The sequence below is a fragment of the Ambystoma mexicanum genome, chromosome 6q, assembly GCF_040938575.1.
Source record: "Ambystoma mexicanum isolate Mex_15411 chromosome 6q, UKY_AmexF1_1, whole genome shotgun sequence".
Classification (NCBI taxonomy): domain Eukaryota; kingdom Metazoa; phylum Chordata; class Amphibia; order Caudata; family Ambystomatidae; genus Ambystoma; species Ambystoma mexicanum.
This window is the reverse complement of record NC_090937.1, coordinates 445,960,861-445,981,091: the sequence shown is the minus strand read 5'-3', so window position 1 is coordinate 445,981,091 and position 20,231 is coordinate 445,960,861. Positions and strand designations below refer to the sequence as shown.

The window sequence follows — 20,231 nt, the reverse complement described above, 5'->3', positions numbered from 1 at the left end:
AACGTCACAAGGGACGCTACGGCAGCCATCGAGGACCAAGACTTGATGCTGCACAACGCTCGACCCTATGAAAAAATAAATCCGACGCAAGCTGCAAGCAAACTTGAATATATCAAAGATGATGAATATGTGGGAGGAACATCCAGTTGAAAGAACGTTACCACGGGTAAGTAACTTGTTCTTCGCTCTCCTCACTGTACTCTGTCTTTCTCCCTCCCGACTTTGTGGCTCTTCTCCTTCTCACTCCCCATTCTAAAGTTGCCTACCCGCCTCCCCCTTTCTGAGATTCTCTCAGTCTTTCTCCCCTCTGGGATTACTCACATGCTTTCCTCCTTCCGACTCAGATTTCTCTTAGTGTCTTCCCACTCTGGGGCTCTCTGTCTCTCCTGACTCTGATGTTTTTCTGTTTCTCAGTCCCCACTCTGGGGCCCTCTTCTGTCTCTCCCCCCACTTTGGGGTTCTTTCCGTCTTTCCCCACTCCAGAGCTCTTCTCACTCCACTCTTTGGGGCTCTCTTATCTCTTTCTCCCCACTCTGAGGTTCTTTCAGTCTCTCCCCACTCTGGAGCTCTCTTCCCTTTTTCTAACCACTCTGGGTTTCTTTCAGTCACTCCCCACTCTGGAGCTCTTCTCACTCCCCACTGTGAGGTTTCTCTGTGCTCTACCCACTCTGGGTTGGTCTCTTCCTCTCTCCCCACTCTGGGGTTGCTCCCTTTCTCTCTCTACTGTGGAGCTTCTCTGTTTCTTCTCCACACCGGGGCTAACTTCTTTTTCTCTGGTTTTGCCACCTGCCTCCAGTTCCTTGGAAACCACTGTATATCTGTATTTGATGAGCGGTGCTACCTGGGAAAGGCTATGTAGGCCGACTGGCCCTCTTCTCGCCGTGGAGCTGCTTTCTCAACTCAACTGGCCTCTGCGGCGATGGGCATCTCCTCTTGGTTCCAACTCATTGGCGATTTCTCCTCGGGGCTTTTCCTCGGCCCGCTGAAGTACTACGTTCTTGCTCAGGCTGCCACAAACCCATGGCTCCAGTGCTTTGCCTGCCCGGCCGCACTGCACTCTCCAGTTACAGGCTTCTGGGCAGAACGCCACGTCTGTCGTTCTGTATCTCGGAGACTCTGTCTGGGGTTCCCTTGTCTCCTAAGGGGAAATCGCCTCCAGAGGGATCCCGATTGCCTTGTCCTTTGGGGGGTGTTAAGCATAGCAGGCACAGCTCCTTAGTCCCAAATGGGATGGCTGCCCCTGGGAAGAGGTGACAAACTCCTTGAATTAATCACCGACCCTTCTGCATGGTGATTGTGTGTGCCCGTAAGATTGCCACTGGAGTTTAAGGACTGTTGCAGGAGGTGAGGAGAGGCTGTGAGGGGCTAAAGAAAGACCTAATAGAGTGCACTTGATTTTAGGAGTCTGGATGTCCACTAGATAAGCCTTAATCAGGGGAATGCTCTCACAAGGTTATACTGCCTTAATGCAAGGGGTTGAGAGTTACCTGTTCCTTATCTTCTTGTACACTGATCCCTCAGCCAAATTATGAATAACACCAGATTTGTATGTGCAGACGGGGATGGATGGAATGCAGACAGTCGCCTGTGTGCTCTGCTTCTCTTTGCCCTTAAAATGTAAGCCCTGCTAGTTATTTCATTGCCTAATCTGCTGTAACCACTTCATATCCAAGTGCCAAGAGGCACACCAACATTTTCGAAACACGGTTCACTGGCACACTCTTGGGGCCCCAATCGTTTGTTTCTCTCTACTCGTCGCACTCAAAGGGGTAGCAATCCTCATACACAACTAACTACCTTTTAAATGCTTTAAACGGGTCTCTGACCTTAAAGTTGATTTTTGCTGAGAGCAGGCATAATAGTTCCAATGAATGTTCTGCTTGTAAATCTGTGTGGCCCGAATTCGGAGAACCCAGGGTGTCTAGATTGTGTTCTCACCAAAATCATTGAATAATTTTCAGGGTTCCATCTTATACTGGGAATCGACTTTAACTTTGTGCTTAATGGTGATGTGCATGGGCGTAATTTTAGAGGGGACGGGGGTGTTCGTCCCCCCCCCCAAGTTTCATGGCACACCATTTTGTCCCCATTCATTTGAATGGGGCACCTTTTCTGCAGATGTCATGTCCCCCCCCCAACATTTTCAGCAAAGTTTCTCCACTGATGATGTGGACAGATCGATTTATGGGGAACGGGCGGTATCCTGTATTGTAAAAGAAATGACTCGCCTACAGGCATTGCTGGAATGGCGTGATATATGGTGAGACAGTCACTGTAATATCCACACATTTTCATTGTATTCGTCAGTTCATAACTCCTCTTCTAGAAAATACATGCGTTTCATCAGAGAGGATGCAGCCCAGAGCATTGGAAATTGCGAGATTGCTGCTTGCAGTTTATCTGATCATTCTCCATTAATCATGGATTTCAAAATCCCCTATGTCAAGGGATGTATGATGGTTTGAAAATTCAAAGATGATAAATTGCTGCAAGAGCTTTTTTGGAGACATTGCAGACTGATATTTTGAAAAACAATGTGTGGTAAACTCAGCCTAAGCTGATCCTGGTGATTCTCATGGGAGGCCTTTATGAAAGAATTGAGGTTTGATATCTTTAAAATAATAGGGATTTTCTCTGTTCTACAGTGAAAGAGTTTCAAGCAGAAGCTGACCACGAGGCCTGTTTCTTAAATAAAGTGTTCTCTGTTCGCTGCTATGGTGAGGGAGATAAACAGGGACCCTGACTTTCCTGGGTGCTCTGGTGGGAGTCTAAGTATACAAATATCTCGGAATGCCAAATAGCAAAAACGCCTTACGGAAAAACAAAATGAATACAGAATTCAGCTTTTCATTCAAATGTTCAGGCCCTATATATGCATCGTGAATGCACAGTTACTCCACACATAGTAAAGCAAACCTAAATAGGGTATCTCTGCCAGGAACATGAAAGGGAAAAGGGAGATACTGAACGCCCCAATCACAGAGACTGAAATAAAGCACGCTATTGATAGCATGCCGGGAGGAAAAGCCAGGGGGCTAGAGACTTTTGAGCAATTTTCTATAAAACCTTTTAAGACCTGCTATCCTCTCACCTGTTGGAGATGTAGAATAATTCAGCCACAGAGGGGTTACTACCTATGTCAACAGATGAAGCTTTAATAATCCCATTAAACATGATTAACGTGCATGTAGTTCATAATGGCCGATCCCCCTTATAAATGTTGATAAGAAAATTATAGGTTGGATATTTGTAAACAGAGTCCTCCCTTGGATGTCACAGTTCGCACTACCACATAAAGCTGATTTTTTTCCGGGCAGCCACCTCATATAGTCTGAGACGCCTTTTTTCGATACTTCATCAATTAAACCCTAATCTCCCAGTAGCAGAGCTCTTATGCTAAATGCAGAGAAACGTCCTCGATTCAGTCGAGTGGCCTTATTTATACAAAACCAAGCATATGGGGGTTGGAGGGCTCTTTCTCTGTTTAAACAAACTTTTGAACAAGAATCCTAATGTGCTTGTTTGTAGTAACAGTTCGATTGCTAGTGCTTTAGTTATGGAAAGAGGGATGAAGCAGGTTTGTCTTCTCATTCTGCCTAGCAATACAGGGCAAGGGCTGATTACACTCAAACCTTTACAAGGCATGTCTTTCAAATGAAAAACTCCCAATTATCCAGGTTAAAGCAGTAGTGTGAAGTGATTTGGAATCCAGATATATGACAATCAGTGGATATTTATTTGTATGCACACTAAGAATGTATCGCTTAATTGAAGCCACAAACTCATACACTTCAAGTTCTTGTACCGGATCTATCCAACTCCTCACTCTCAAAATGAAACCTTTCCAATGCTCTCACCGTTGTTCAAAATGTGATTTTCCTGTATCAAATGTATGCTGGTTGATTAGTCTCAGACTATTCTGGGGCAGATGTCGAGTTGCAATTTCTTTTTTAAAAAAATTCAGCTTTTTTTATGGGGCCTGGGTTTGCCCCCCCATGTACTACTTCCTTCTTCATTACCACTCCAAGCCAAACCCCGATTTGCCCCCATTAACGCTTAAATGCATGTATACAATGAAAAGTAATTCGAAGTAATTGTAATGAACTAAATTACTGCAAAGTAATTTACTTCATTAAAATGTTAATGTTAAAGGATATTTGTACAGCGCACTATCACTACCGGGGTGGTCCCCTGGTGCTCTGGCGGCTCTGAAAAGGGGCGGGGGCGAGTTAGTGGGAATAGTGGGAAAAGTGCAAGAGAGCAGTGATGTGCCATTGGCAGCCTCAACCCGGTTAGCAGCGTTCGCTGGGAATGGGGTGTTTTCCGTTCGGTAGCCTTTGTGTGCTGTCGTGCGAGTCTATGTGTGGTTTGTTTTGTTGTTGCAGTGCAGTGAAGTTTGTGCAGGTTGTTGTGCTGTAGGGTTGTGGTTGTGTTTGGTTAGAGTTTGAGAGGTGTATGCAGAGAGGTGAAATTGTTAGTGGATTGGTTAATTGGCATTGCTGCCTGGAAGCGAGGCGCTAAACTTCCATGTTCTCTTGGGGTGGGGACATCGACCGACATCCACAGTCCCTTCCACACATGACGTTCCACACATGACACCCACCCACATTCATAACCGTGTCCAAGTCTGGCCACCATCCACCTCTGTCAAACCTGTCTGTATGTGGGGCAAGCAGGCGTTCTTGAGTCCATCCAAATCTGGCCCTGACAGCATTCTCAATCCAGGCATCATTAACCAACGCTACTCCATCCAGATGTAGCAGTGGTCGGCATTCAAAGTCTTATCTAACTGCTCACGTAGGCTATTGCTCACAGCCCCTCTGAAGCTTGGCACATGCCACTGCTCGCAGCTACGACCAGGCGCTGCTCCTGCCATCATTCACAACTCTGTCCGGGGGGCATGCCCATGTCCATAACTCAGTTCAATTGTAGCAGCTGCTAACATTCACACAACTCTATCTAAATATGGTACCTGGTAGCGTTCATGGAGTGGGTGAGGTTGTTGGAAGGAGTTGGGCAGGGATGCTAATTTTTTGTCCTTATGGGGTGTGGCTTGTGTCCTATTCTACCTAGTGTCGTCTCTTTTGTTAATGTAGGAGTTTCCCTTCGTCGGTTCTGGGTTTTGTCAGTGTCATCCTGAATTCTGTCATTTTGTTCTTTGTGTTTCCTGTTTGATTGTTTAATTGTTTCAATTTGAATCTGTGGTGTTGAAGAGACAGTTTTTTAGACGTTTTCTGAATTGTAAGTGGTCTTTGGTGTTTATTATTTCTTTCGGGATGCTGTTCCAGGTTTTTGCGGCTAGGTGGGAGGAGGAGGATCCGCCTAGTTTTTTCTTGAGGTATGCTTTTGGTTCCAGGCGGATTTCGTCGCTTGATCTGAGGAGTCTGGTTGGCTTTTAGATTATTTTCTTTTGTAGGAATTCAGCTCCCTGTCCGCTGATTGCCCTGTGTGTAATGCACATTGTTTTGAAGGTGATGCAATGTTTGATTGGGAGCCAATGTAGTATTTTTAGTGCTGGAGTGATGTGGTCTCTTCTGGATAGTTTGAGGAGGAGTCTGGCTGCTGCATTTTGGATGCATTGTAATTTCTTCAGGAGGTATTCTGGCATCCTGAGGTAGAGGCTGTTTGCGCAGTTGATTCTTGACATGATGGGGGCGACGATTGTGAGTGTTTTGTGGACGAAGGAGAGGAAAGGTAGGATTCTTCTTGTTGTGTGGAGGAGGAAGAAGCATTTCTTGATTATTGCATTTATTTGTGATTCTAAGGTTAGGGTGTTGTCCATCAGGACTCCCAGGTTTTTTACTACCTTAGATGGTGTTGGCACAGTTCCCATTTCTGTCGGCCAGGGAATGTAGGTGCTGTTGTCTTGGTTTTTGGATATGATCATGATTTCTGTCTTTCCTGGGTTGATTTTCAGGTTGTTGCCGTTCATCCAGCTAAAGACTTCTTTTAGACACTCAAATAGGGTTTAGTAATCGGCTTAAGTGTCTTCAATTTTGTAGATGATTTGGGTGTCGTCTGCGTAGTTGTAGCATGTCATTTTGTATTTTTTGAAGATTCTGATTACTGCAGTCTGGTAGATGTTGAAGTACAGTGTTGATAGTGAGGATCCCTGTGGTAATCCACAGTTGTTACCTCGTGGAGTAGATTTGAATGGTTTTATCCATACTGTTTCTGTTCTGTCTGCTTACTAATGATTTAATCCAGAGTAGTTCCATGTCCATTATACCCATGTCTTCCAATCTTCTGGTTAGGGTGTCATGGCTAACTGTGTCGAAGGCTGCGGATGGGTCGAGCAGAATCAGAGCTGAGGTTGTGTTGGAGTCTGCGTTTGTTTTTAGGTCGTCCCAGATGGATAGAAGTGCCGACTCTGTTCCTCTTGCGGGTCTGAAACCGACTTGTGCTTGGTCTAGCAGCTGGTGTTTTTCTACATGTTCTTGTGTTTTTTAAAAGTGGTTCGATATATGCTGATTTGAAGGATCTTGGTACAATTCCTGTTGTGAGTGAGAGATTTAGAAGGTTTCTGTAGTATTCTGATGGCGTTCCTTGTGTGAGGATTGATTTGTAAATGTCGAGGGGGCAGGGATCCATGGGTGATCCTGCTTTCTTGCTGTTTTTTACCAGCTTTGTGAATTCCTCCGCTGATATTTCAGGAACGTTTTGGAGTTTGTGCTGTGGCTCTTCACTGGGTCTGGTCGGTTGAGTGTTATGGTTGGTTGGTCTGTTTTGTATGATTTGTCGGATGTCGTTGATTTCGTTCTTGAAATGGTCTGCCAAGTCATTGCAGAGTTTCTCTGAGGGGGTTGGAGTGTTGTCGCAACTAGGTGGGTTTCTCATTTCTTTAATGATGTTGAACATTTCTTTTTGTGTGTTGATGGCATTGGTGATTCTGTCATCTTTCTCTTCGCCTTTTGTATTTCCATCTTGTATGCGCGGATTTGTTTCTGGAACAGTAATTTCTTGACTTGGTTGTATTCTTTCCTCCATTCCAATTCCATCTTCTTGTTGTCCTTTTTCATGATGCAAAGTAGTGGGGTGAACCATTTTGTCATTGCCCTTTTTTTGAGGGGATACATTTTTTTTCCGGGGCGATGTTTTCAATTGTATCAGAAATCCATTTGTGGAGTAGCTCCGTTTTCCCATCTAGGTCAGCCAGCTCTAGTTCTGTAGTTGAGGGTTTGGTCATCTCCAGTTGTTCCATTAGGTTGCTTGCTTTGACGGTTTTCCAGTTTCTTTTTGTGATGGTTGTGAGCTTGGGCGCTGGATGCGGACTTGAGTTGGTAGTGTGATCACGAATGGGATGATGAGATGGTCGCTCCACAGTATTTGTATCAGTGGTGCCATGCAAGTTTTTTCTTGGCAAAGATTGCGTTAAGGGTGTGTCCTTCCGAGTGTGTTGCCCCTTTGAGCAACTGTTGTACTTTCATGGTTGTTAGCTGCCCAATTGGTGAGTTTTGGGAGATGGTGTGTTTTTCTTCGAACCAGATCTTGAAGTCCCCCAGGATTATTGGTACGACGTCCTTTCATCGCCTGCTTTTACATCGCCAGGCTTTTAAACGTGCACTTTCCATCGAATGGGCTCATCGAATTTTTTAGGGGGGGTGGGAAAGGGCAAATAAGGGTTTGGGCGGGTGGGCAATAGTAAAAAATAAGTTCGATCGAGCACATCGATGGAATGTGCACGTTTAAAAGCCTGGCGATGTAAAAGCAGGCGATGAAATCACATGGAACCGGATTATCTGGTGTTTGTGCTTGATGGCTATGTTGGTGTCTATGAAGTTGTCGATGAAGGTTGCATCGTATGTCGGTGGTCTGTAAACAGGAATTAATGTGATGTTCGTTTTTGGATTCGCTGATAGGTGTATGACCATGGTTTTGCAGTTGATGATGTTGAGAGGTTAGTCTGTTTTTATTCTCAGGTGTCCTTTAATTGCTATTGCGAGGCCTCCTCCTTTTTTATTTTTCCTGTTTACCTGAAGGCATTTGAAGTTGGTCGGGAGGCAGCTTTGGAGTGTGATTTTGTAATTGTCATCCAGCCATGTTTCTGTGATGAATAGGATGTCAATTCCGTTGTCGCAGAGAAGGTCAAAGATCTCTGTTGAGTGTTTTGACATGGATCTTGCGTTTATTAGGTTGCAGAGGATTTAAAAGTTGTGGTTGGGTTTGTGTTTTATTGTCGTCCCTGTTTTCTGAGTGATGTTGTGATTTCCTTCCAGGTCGGTCTCTTGTTGAGGTGTTGGGACCGTTTTGTCGAAAAGTTCTTCTAGGTTCAGTCTTGGGTTTTTGTTTTCATCAGGTTCCTCTTCAAAATGTTGTGGCTGTCGGGTGGAAGTTCCTCTTGTTTTGGTGATGTAAGGTGTAAGTGCGTCGATTATGTTCTTGTTATTTCTAGCGTTGTCCGTTCTTCTTCTGCATGGTTGTGTTTGGTTGTCTGCTGTTGCTGATTCGTATGTTGGGTTGGCTAGTTCTGGTGGCTGGTTCTTTGCGAGGTATGGAGTTAGGTAGAGGGATTTTTCTCTTCTCTCTGCGTTGGTTCTGTTGTTGTTCCTGTCTGTGGGAGTGTGTTCTGAGTCTTAAGTGGTGTTCCGTTGTGTTTGTTCTTTCTGCTCTTTGTCTTTCCTTTGGTCCAGTTCGTTTGCGCAGCATTTTTGAGCTTGAGTGTTTTTGTTGGTCTTTATTTCTGTTTGTTGATGCCGAGTTGGTTTTTGCTTTGGTCCGGCTGTCTTGTGGTGTTGTACTGGGTGTAGGGGGTTGTCAGGTGCGAGTTTGGTGCTCTTGTCAGCTGATATTGCTGGTTTGTTCGGTCTCTGTTTGGAGAAGGTAGGGGAGGTTTGCTAGGTTATATCGTTGGGGTATTCCAGTGGCTGTCCCTGATGTGGGTCTTCCTAGAAGAGGTTTACTGCAGTAAACAAGCTGTGTGTTGTGAAGAAGGGTATAGCTAGTAACTACAGAAATGTCCTAATGGGCGTAACTGACAATCACTGTGTCATCTCATGAGGCGCGACCCAATAATCAGTGTCATTCCACAATAATCAGCCAGTAATCACAGTATCACTCCACAGTGATGCTCTTTAGATGTGAATTTCCAAGGCTAGTGCTCAGTCTAACGATCAATTACAATAGTATCCTGGGGAGAAGGCAATAATCAAAGTACTATCCAGGGGGGCGCCAGCTAGCAATCACAGTACCATTGTAGAGGGCATAAACTAGTAAATACAGTGCTAATCTGTAATGGAGGTTTCTAGGTGTGAATTAGGTTAAGGTGTGCTAATCTCTAAGGGTAGTTTGACAATATGGACACGGCTAGATTTGAGAGTTCTGCAAAGTGGGAGAGGGACCACACCCACCAATACAATTTGAAGTAGGGCACAGCTAGATGTAAGATACCTGTACCGTGGGAGAGAAGCCTACACCTAATAGAGCAAATTGGTGCAGTACCAAACACAGCTAAATTTGATAAATAGTTGGACAATTCACTACAACACTAAGCACAGCTATGTTTGAGAGTCCTGTATAGTTGGAGAGGGGCCTACGCCTAACAGAACAAGTGGGTGAAGTATTAAACGTCAGCTAGATTTGAGACACACTGGAACAATTGACTGCAATACTAAACACAGCTAGATTTGAGAGTCCCACACAGTGGGAGAGAGGCCCACGCCTAACAGAGCAAGTGGATGAAGTAATAAACACAGTTAAATACTAAACATAGCTAGATTTGAGAGTCCCGTATAGTGGGAGAGAGGCCTACGCCTAACAGAGCAAGTGGGTGAAGTACTAAGCACAGCTAAAACAACGGGAGACCATTTTGATAGAACATTGATTGGATATTCCATGATTACTCAGATTGTGGGCATTATCTACCAGTATAAGCCTGCGTTCAGAATAAGTTGTTGGCTGCCTGTCTCTCACTTGCGTCCTACCCCTTTATTTGCTCTTAGCGTCCCAAAGTTTATACAAAATCAATTGCCTTACCCAATGCAATGACACCTCGCCTGAATGCCCACTTTGCTTTCGGCATTTCTTCATGTTGATCAAGCTTGCAGCGGCAGGTCAAACCAACCGGTAGTGGACTGCCAACCCTTGCCAATGCCCGAACAAACCTCAGACTTTATCGCCCTAATTTTAAATCGCAATGGGTGCCTTATGTACATGATGATTTTCTGATTAGCTGGCCTGTTATTACCATGGAGCTTCCAAGAGAATCTAAAAAGAAATTGAATTGTCATCCTCCGTACCAGACGATCGATTAAGGAAGCCAACTAAAAAGACAGCTCTAGCAAATGCATTTCACTATATTGGAAATATGAACACTCTACAAAATGCTGTAAGCAAATTATAACTCTCAGTCCAAATAGGTAATTATTCAAACATTTGGGAATCCTTTAGATGAGCAGGCCTTAGCCTAAAAAGTATGTTTGTCTTCATTTTCCAAACAAACAGCATGCAAATCACACACAGTAGTTCAACTGGGGTTGAGGTCAGTCCTCCGCCTTAACTCACAATCCCCATCTCCACCCCCAGTCATAAACTACATGGGGGTACGTTTCCCCTTTGAATATTGCAGAATTCTAGAATGCTTATTCTCAGTTCTTTTTCTCAGTTCCATGGTTATCCAAGAAAGTGGCATTTCGACGTCTCAACCACTGTTTTTACGCTGCAGAGCTATTTAAGTTTAATTTTGATAAATTGTTTGAGTGATGTTTTACATAGTTAAGTTTTAGACTGCTTCTGTCTATAAAAGTTGACAGTTTTCATTTTTATTTTAACAAACAGTAATTAAAAAGCAAAGACTTTGCCACCGGTGCTTCAGATTGCGCTATAATTAAAGTAACATGGCAACAGTGTTTGATAACATTGGACAATGATTTGGGGGGCAAACAGAGTGGCAGAGGGATGAAGAGGTGAGAAATGGGGGGCATTGGGATGGATGGGCTTGGACCCCACTTGACACGGTATACCGTCGTTTGATCGTGTGACTTTTCATCACCAGGTTTTTTACCGCAAATTTATTTTCGGAAAAAAACTCGTTTTTTTGGGGGGGGTTAAAAAATTTAAAAAATGTGTGTAAGGTTGTGGGTGGGGGGCTCCTTCCTCCCCTTGAAGGACCTTGAGGAAGCCCTGGGAATAGGCACGCTTTCCCCGTTCCGATATCTTCAGCTTAAGGGTGCCCTCACGGAACCATCTTGGGGTGATACCCTCAGGAGGGAACTCACAGACTTTGAAAAACTCCTTCTGACCGCAAGGGGCTCCAAGGGGATAATCTCCCGCCTATACAAGCTCTTTCTGTTCTCCATCCCCCGAGACCCGCCACCAGCACGCATACAATGGGGTAGGGACCTGGGCGAGGAAATTGATGACGAGAGATGGACAGAGATGTGTAGACGGGCCAATCGATCCACATCCTCCCTCCAATATCGCCATCAGGCCCTCAAGATATTACATAGATGGCACTACCCCCCGCAAAGAATAGCCAAAATGCGTCCAGGATATGACCCACACTGTTGGAAATGTAGGACAGAGAGAGGTGACTATATCCACATGTGGTGGGGATGCCCAGTGGTCCAGAAATACTGGGACAAGGTGCGGACCTGGATCAAAGGGGTAGATGGGATAGAACGAGTATCCTGCCCGTGGCTCTTCCTCTTCGGGATTAGTAACGAAGAGGACCGGGGTAACACTCATGATCACATGCTCCAGGTGATGCTGGTAGCAGCTAGATGCTGTCTAGCGCAGAAATGGAAACACCCGAGAATGCCAGGGGAAAAAACCTGGGTGACCAAAGTAAGGGCCATCTACGACATGGAGTTCCTCACACACCTGCTCGATGAGTCTAAGTCCAGTATCGAGGAAATTTGGCTCCCCTTCTTTGATAAGTACGGCCGAGTGGTCTAGGTCCTGAAGACTGAGCTGAGGGATTCCCCTCCTCCCCACGGATGTGGGACCATGGGCCAAGGACCCGGCTGAGAACTGAACTCGTTTGGCCCATATGACTTTGGCGTGCCACACGCATATTGTATTGACGCCTCCATCATTAAGAGAGCCCGTTGTGCAAGTGTTTATCAAGGCTATGTAAGCGCGAACTGAAGGGGGGTGGGGGGAGGGAGAGGGAGGGGGGGGGGCATGGGGTGTGTTTCGTCTGGTTTTCTCTTTATGTTAACTCACATTAATAAATGCAATGCAAGAATGTAACCTCGTTATGCACCAAGGAAACTTAATAAAATTGATTTTCAAAAAAAAAAATGTGTGTAAGGGAATAAAAAAATAAAGTGAATGGGGGGGTTTTGTGGGGTAACCCCCCACCCCCAAAAAAAAAATGTGATGGTTTTTTTTTCGAAAAACAATTCACGGTAAAAAAACCCTGCGATGAAAAGTCTAGCGATTAAATAACATAGAACCCTTGACACCTACTACCGCCTGAATCACCACGACACGCTGTGTCCAAACTTGGTTTGTCCCGCTTGCACAATAAGAAGTAGCCTAGTTTGATGTTGTTCAACCTCCAAGTACGGATTATGGTACTGTTGGAAGGCTCCAGCCTCCCACCCGCCCGGCCACACCGGTCCATTCCTTTGGGCTCTAGACCATGGTTAAGCCCCCTTTGCACCTTTCCCCAAAGACATGTACTTTTTACCAACAACAAAGTGATGTATTGCCTTTTTCTCCCTGCTAATTATGGAGAGTGTTTGCATCATCACATTCTGAATTTATCAGTCTTCCTTACCAGGCTGGCTTTTGTTAGTGTTTTCTTAGTACAGTGTTTATTGCATAATGGTGTGTTCAAAGTATATGTTTTTTATAGAACCTTGATTTGACATTTCTTTATTTTTGACTTGTGTTATTGCTTTTTGGGTTGCTGTTGTCTCACATTCACACCCCTCTTAAGAGAACAGTGTGCCCACATTACCACAAAAGGCAAAGAAGGTATATCTCTTACCTGTGCCAGTTTGATCATTAAGATTTGGATCACTGTTGTTTCGTAGAAATGAGAGGACTCAGTAGGTGGTTTAGCCACTACTCACCCTTGTACTCCTGTGGCAGTAGTCATTTTGTCGCAGGCAGCTCATCTGTCTTTCTCACCTACACCCTTCCCATTCAGAAATATCAGCGACCATGCATCCTTCATCCAGGTGGTACAGGCATAGTAGCCAAATCACACTGCCACTATGTTGAGTAATGTGAGTCACACGTAAGAGTCCAACAGGTACTTGTCCCACTAATTCAATACATTTGCCGAGCCAGAGTACTCTTGGAATACTGAACATAAGCAAACACATATGTGCCTGCTTCAGGCGGTGCCTCACTGCGACTAACAGATTTTTGCTTGCAAAACCTCCACTTCGCCAACAAAGCAGTGATTAAAATACTTCCTGGCATGAACAATCTTCCCCAGAGTAGTGCCTTTACCTTTGGATCCTTACCCATGGATTACCGTGGATCTCTAGCTCCTGGAGCAGAGCCACTCGCCATTAGACAAGTCCACTTAATGCCTGACTTCAAGATGACATCTTGACCATTTAAGACTTTGTTGCCTTGGTACAGCTAATTTAGCAATATGACAAACGAGAGATAGGAAATCAAACCATGGGAGTAATCATTGCCACATTAAGGGCAACAGCTGGGGATACCCAGATAGAAACAGCGAATAACCAATTAGAACCAAGGAATAACCAATCAGGGACCAGGGTTGGAGAAAGCAGAGGGGGACAACCACGTGCGAGATAGATTTATTAATGAAGATAATCAGCAACCCTATATAAAGTTGGAGAGTGACTAGTAGCTCCCTGGAGGCAGGAAGAATAGTGGAGAGCCTGAGAAAGAACTGGACGCTGAAGAAGGCAAGAAGGCTATTTTTGGAGAGAAAGCCATACGCATGCTTAGGGGCAAATCCCGAAATCTAGCAGATCCCAGAAAAAAGCACTGAGAAATCCCAGAGCCTGTTGAGGGAAATATGTCAGACACCTGCAAACCCAGACTCTGAGAAGAAGGAAGGTAAGTGAAGGGCCTGCTTAGGGGTAAGTCTGAGGGTATCCCTACAAAATATCCCCACCAAAAATATCGATGTACACTGGCAGAGCCCAGACCCAGAGAAAGAGAGTAAGCCAAGAGGCTGCTGAGGGCTATATCTGACTGGCAAAGCCCAAATGCAGAGAAGCATAGAGAGGAAGCCAAGAGCCTGCTGAGGCTGTATCTCAGACACTTGCTGAGGCCAAACAATCAAAAGCTGATTTAAGGGTTGTATCATGAAGACTGGCAGAGAATGTCCCAATGGACTGCAAAGAAAAAGTGCCCATTTTGGGAGTCCTTCCAAAGTCTAGGAAAGAGAATTGAGAAGATTGTGGCCCAGGACATTGACCTCTTACTGGTGGGTTATATAAACACAGCCTGAAAAAGACCCAAGACAATTGGTAAGAAATACTTGCTGGAAGCTGAGCATAAACTATAATATTGACCCTGTTTTCTGGTAGGGGAGTGGCCAAGGCTTCTTTCACGTCTTTGGCTTAGACGGGCTACACTCAAGTAGAGGGTAATAATATCTACAGCCAACACACACACCGCAAATAATGATAATAGAGTGTCTAACCATACTAACGCATCCTGTGTGCTCTTTTGGTCCATTTGCCTCAGACAGCAGACTGTGCAATTCTAATCCATATCGAAGTACATCACTGCCTGGCGTCTTTGAGGTTTTTCTTTCAACAGAAAAGTCCAAAACTGAGGTTTTGTTCCGACTTTCTCTGAGAGACGTAGTTTAGATTGCTGATTCAGGTTAGCAGCAGGAACACATGCATAGGAATAACATAGTTCTCTATCTCTCCGAATGGTTGGACTTCTGCTTCGAGGGGGCGTTCTGCAAGCGTCACTCTACTCTTAGGTAGCCTTGTTGGAATACTCTATTCCTATCAACGTCCAGAGTTGTATACTATTTTCAAATACAAATGTTTAATTGCAACAAGTAAGGTCCTTGTTTGTTTTACATCAGCCCAAGTTGGTTATACCCACTGACGAAATGATTGAACCAGAGAGATGAAGTTGTATTCCTTTGGGGAATCATTTGCAGGCCCAAACACTTTGGAGTGTTTGCCCTAATAGAGGTGGAATCGATTTTGAATGTCTCCTCCTCTGTCATGTAAGGGAGCCTGTCATCCATAAGAGTTTCTGGTAAACAAGGTTTACTCTAGAAGCTATAGTACATGTAATACATACCTTGGTTTACACATGCTATTGAGGCTCCCACTTTTGCTGTATCTAGGCACTATGGATAGTGTACATATTGTTTGTAAAAAAAAAAACAGTAAATTATTGTCGCAATAGGAGCTATTTGCTAATCCACCTACCTAGAAATATGCATAATTGCTGCAAGCTACATAGAGAACAGCAAATTGACTAGTGCCACTGTGTTCACAAAGGTGCATTTTGCTTATCGTCCAATTACTTTTATCCTTTAATTTTTTCAGTATGCTTTATCAACTCCAATTGTGTTCCTTTATGGCCTAAATCCCTATATTCGCGTGTGTCCAATTCGTCCATGCTGACGCGTTTACTCGCCCCAACATGAGTCAAACTATTGTTTTAGCTATTTCTTTTCTATAATCCGCTGTCTCTAAACTGATAGCATTTTAATGTTAGATTTAACACTTTCCTGCACCAAATACAGGGTTAAGGATTGTATGTTGTCTAAGCATTTTTTGTGACTTTTGATCACAATGGAAGGGAACATTGGGCCTCATTGTTTGGTGTTGCAGTAAAGTGTCATTAATTGTGTTGCTGTAGCTTTACTGCCACATTGCCACACTGCCGTAATAGGGGTTTGTCGGTAAGGTGGCCTCAATGGCTACACCACACTGAAATACCACTTGTTGTCCATATGGAAAAAATGCCCAGAGTCCTATTGACTACCAAAATGGGGATTTACACTGCCTTAAACTACCTGTGATCCCATGGTAATGCCACGGAACCAAGTGACATTAACAGTAACTCAGACGGTAATTCAGAAGATTTAGCGCTGAATTACCGCCAAACTCTGACGAGGCCCATTGTGTCACACTATATCAGGATGGTTTTTGATCTTGTGTTTCTCCACATGGTACAAGTAAACAGACTATTGGTCAGTGTCACATTGTCTTTCTCTATGGTAGCCTTAAGAAGATCTTATATGATATGATATGGCATTTATAACGCGCCTATACACAAGTGTTTCAAGGCGCAAAACAATATCAGTGTCGCCCCTTAGTAACGTTGTAAGAATGCATCCGGACTTTTGTATACACAATGTTATGTTAATAGGCATTTGCGTAGAGCTCATCTACCATTTTTGTTGGCGCCATTGTTGCACTTTTGCGATCATAGACAGTATTCTTGCTGCTGCATCTAATGCGTGCTCATGCAAGTGCGCAAGATGTCGATGTCCGAGCAGAAAGCAGAAAAAACCTCTTATACTTTACCCAAATAAAAATGTTATTCAATTGTACCTCCAGCACCATGGCAGTGCCACTGTGAAATGATTTCAAGAATGCAGATTTATTGAAACAGCAGTTGCCTGGTAATTTGATTCTTTCAGATCCTTAGTCACTGATGTATTTCGTTTTAGCTCAAACTTTCCTTTTTACTCGGAAAACATTTGGATCTTCGGTTGGTCAGTGAGCGTTTTACACGAGCGCCATAGTGCAATTGAAGAGGAAAGCACACCAGCAGTCCCATGCGGAACCCATAACATTATGTCTGTTCAAATTAGTCGTGGTGGCTAGTGCTAAAATGCACAAGAGCTTTAGCTAACATCGTGCGAGTATACAGATTAACAAGTTTAAATATCTAAATTGCTAAAAGTTAGCATGTTTAAAAGAGAACCCTCCTGTTTCGATAGTCTGTGTTTAACATGAAAGCCCCCATTCTTTAACCTGCTCAAGGTGTTTACAGATTGAGGACGTCCGAAGAAGTTCACTGCGGACCACCAATCTGTCATTGAATAATTTAATTTGAACACAGCAGAAGTATAGTCCTAGACCTGATCTTCTACAAAAACAAACAGCAACACATGCTATACTTACTGTGGGCAAGGTTTAATTCCTTGAAATGGCCCCTCCGCATTAGCCTCTGCTTCAACAGGGTTGGTCTCTACATTGGAGAGAAGCAGTGCGGTTCAGTTGCACTTCCCTTTATCTCAACCTTTGGACCCAAAGGGAAGGTGGAGGAAAAAGGGCCAGAGCTTCTTTAGCAAAAGATTGATTTAGTTGAGCAATTTCTTGAGTTCACTTGAACTTATCCCTGCATGCCACCAATAAGGAAGTCTGTAAATATCTGTGTACACTTCTATGCCCTGATCTCATATAAGCCACCAAACTAAAATGCTGTAAAGCACCAGACTTCTAGGAGCGTTGATTCGCAGTTAAACCTGCACATTAAAATTATTTTGACACTATATGAGCACGTGGTTTGCCAATAAGGTTTCTGGATAGAAGGAGAGAATGCATTTCTCTCACTGCGAAACATGCGTGACCTTTTGATTGCTAGCTGCAGCCATAAACTGTTTATGAGCAGCCCTTATTGCATGTTGCTATAGAAATGACTGTATTTGAACAATTCAGATACACCACTTGACACAACGTCATTATATAGGATTATGTGAATAACTGGCTGAATAGGGAAGTAACAGGATATTTATCATTTCTGATGTCTCTTTAACCATAGTTACAGTGGCTTTTTACAGATCAATTTTGGAAAAAGAATTGCAGACGAAACTACCTGATAAAAGATAACAAAGCCCCTCTTTCAAAGAAACTGATGAGCTGGACAAGAACCTCATGCTCGGCTATAAAAGTTTATATTTTAAACTAAATAGCTGTAAATAAATAAAAACAAAAAATAATAATTTCTAATATTGGGATGGAATAATCTGATCGAATTCCGAATTGCCCTTGTATAATCCGTCTTTAGCAGATTGATACTGCCTGTGCCCGAGTGGATGATGTTGTTTCGGCTTTTTAGCATTGGCGCTGAACAGGGTCCGCTGGGGCATCAATGAAAAAGTGGCCCACAGTTTCAAATGGCAATTAATTCCTTTTTGTGACAGACTGATTGTAGAGTACTCAAAGGGGAGTTCTTTGATAAAATGTGATGAAAATTGTGTATTTTAAAGAATATTTATTCGGTAACACTGGTGAAAATTACCAGCCGCATGGTGAAGTAACTTTTCAAACTGGCCCACTTGGGGCAAAGAACGGGCCCAGTTTGACCAAAAAAAACTGGGCCACACTAGCGTCATCTATAAGTCGAAACTATTGTATTGGAGTGCAGCCAGGAGGGAGATGACGTGAGGCAGGAACACACAGTGTTATCTGGGTGTACCCATTGACTGGCCATCACCATGCTTATCCCTTTGGCTATTCCCACCCGCTGCCTGCCCATCCCACCAATAACACATCCTCATGGGATCTCTGTCAAGCAGTAAAATCTAAGTTTGGCTTGTCTGTTATTTCTATGCAGTTTGCTGAGAGTTAATGACTTAAGTGAAGCTGTAAATGTGCCACTAATGTAATAAACATGTCTTAACCAAGTGTGCCTTTAGACACTTGATTTATATGTTTTCTGTGAGAAACCAGAAGGCGTCTCACCCACTAGTCCCTGAGGATCTGTCATCCAGGTGGCCAGGACACGGCCATCGTTTTTGGATAATGTTCCTGGGGTGGACGAGTGTGGGAGGATCACTTGGGTGAGGGGTCTTCAGGGAGTGTTAATGGGACACCTGATGGTGAAACGTGGTATCCCCTTTCCTGTAACACCTTTACCCCATCCTACCAGGTAGGATATTTAGGAAGTCCAACCCCTCTCCCTCCGTCCCTTACAACACAAACACTTTCTCACGGACAACCCGCTATGAGAGAAAATGGACTAAGACCCGAGCTGTATACCTAACATGTCCCAATAAAATGGTCAGGCAGTTACTCATCATCACACACACACCTGACTTCCATTAAGCTTCCCCACACTGATAAAAGGCGGAGCATGAGAACACACTCAGAGCGAGGCAAAGCACATGAGGAAACAGCAGTTCCAAGATGGCAGTTTAACAAGAGGAGAAAGATGGCGAAACAGAAGGGGATCGCAAGACAGGAAGGTCCCTTGACCGTTTCGACACTGAACCGTTTCTTTCATGAAACCTCGAGAATAGAAAACGTAAGACCAGAAAACCAGGCTGAAGAATCCTGTATTGTGTGTCAGAGGTAACCGGGGCACTCCCCTGTCGATAATCAAGGGGGGAGAATTGCATGCTACCTTGCTACTGTCCTTGGCGCCAAGAAGATAGCAGCGCCACCACGAAATCAACACAGCCGGTGAGTTAGGCAGACCGATACAAGACCGGTCTGTGTTGAAGCCAAGGTTGCAAGCGGCAACATTGTATGGTGAGCACTGGAACCAAACATTGTTTGAAAAGCATGCGATAACCAACGCTAGTAAAGTTGAACTGCAGATGAGTGATGGAACTTTGAAACCAAGATACAATACCTTTGACAGAGTGGTCTGGGACTGCATGTGTGCTCTATAGGAGGTATTTGTAAGGTATGCAGCTGAGAGTTGACAAAAGTGAGAGTGGCAATGGATTGTGAATCGAAGTGGTCCTGCGAAAGGTCAATAAAAATCCTGTACACAATCGAGAAAGTCTTCGATATTGATACAGTAAAGAACATTTATGGCAAAGTAGATAAAGTTGATCCGAGCTCAGCAGAGAGAGATCAATTGAAAGCTTTGGGTTAAAGCAAGTTTGTGTTAAAGTAGATAAATCGGTCCGAGACCGGCAGAGGGAGACTGATTGAAGATTTTGTCTCACAATGGATCTGAGTCCTGCGGAGGGGGATCCAGAGTTAACAGTGAATCACCCAAGAAATTGGATTCGTGAACATCCTGAGAACATTGTGCTTAAGTGGATCTGAGCCCAGCAGAGGGGGGGTCCGAGGTGAATAGTAAATCGCATAAGAAGATTGTGTATATGTGGAATACAAAAAGGAAAGGAACTTTGTTTGTTGCAACAGACCATCTGAAGGAAGAGACTTTGAATGACAAAGAGGCTTTGGCACAGAAGGCCATGATGTTAAAGTTTTGAACTGCTCCCTCATGCTAGAGAAACCAGAGACTGTGCTAAGCTTGATTGTACCGCCTTGTCCCGTGCTAAAAACTTGGGCAACAGAAGCCTATGGCTTGAAAATCCTGACATATCATTTCTTGGACACTTCATTTGC

The 20,231-nt window shown here is 44.0% G+C and overlaps 2 protein-coding genes across 2 annotated transcripts in view; one reads left to right on the top strand and one right to left on the bottom strand.

Annotated features, from left to right (window-relative positions):
- LRRC19 (leucine rich repeat containing 19) overlaps nt 1-17,164 on the bottom strand; it is a 241,973-nt gene extending 224,809 nt beyond the window's left edge. The window contains exon 1 of the mRNA XM_069630924.1: nt 17,046-17,164. The gene's annotated coding sequence lies outside the window, so the exon portion shown is untranslated. The remainder of the gene's footprint in view (nt 1-17,045) is intronic.
- Nucleotides 1-20,231, top strand: part of IFT74 (intraflagellar transport 74) — a 1,698,810-nt gene that overhangs the window by 766,045 nt on the left and 912,534 nt on the right. The window lies entirely within an intron of this gene.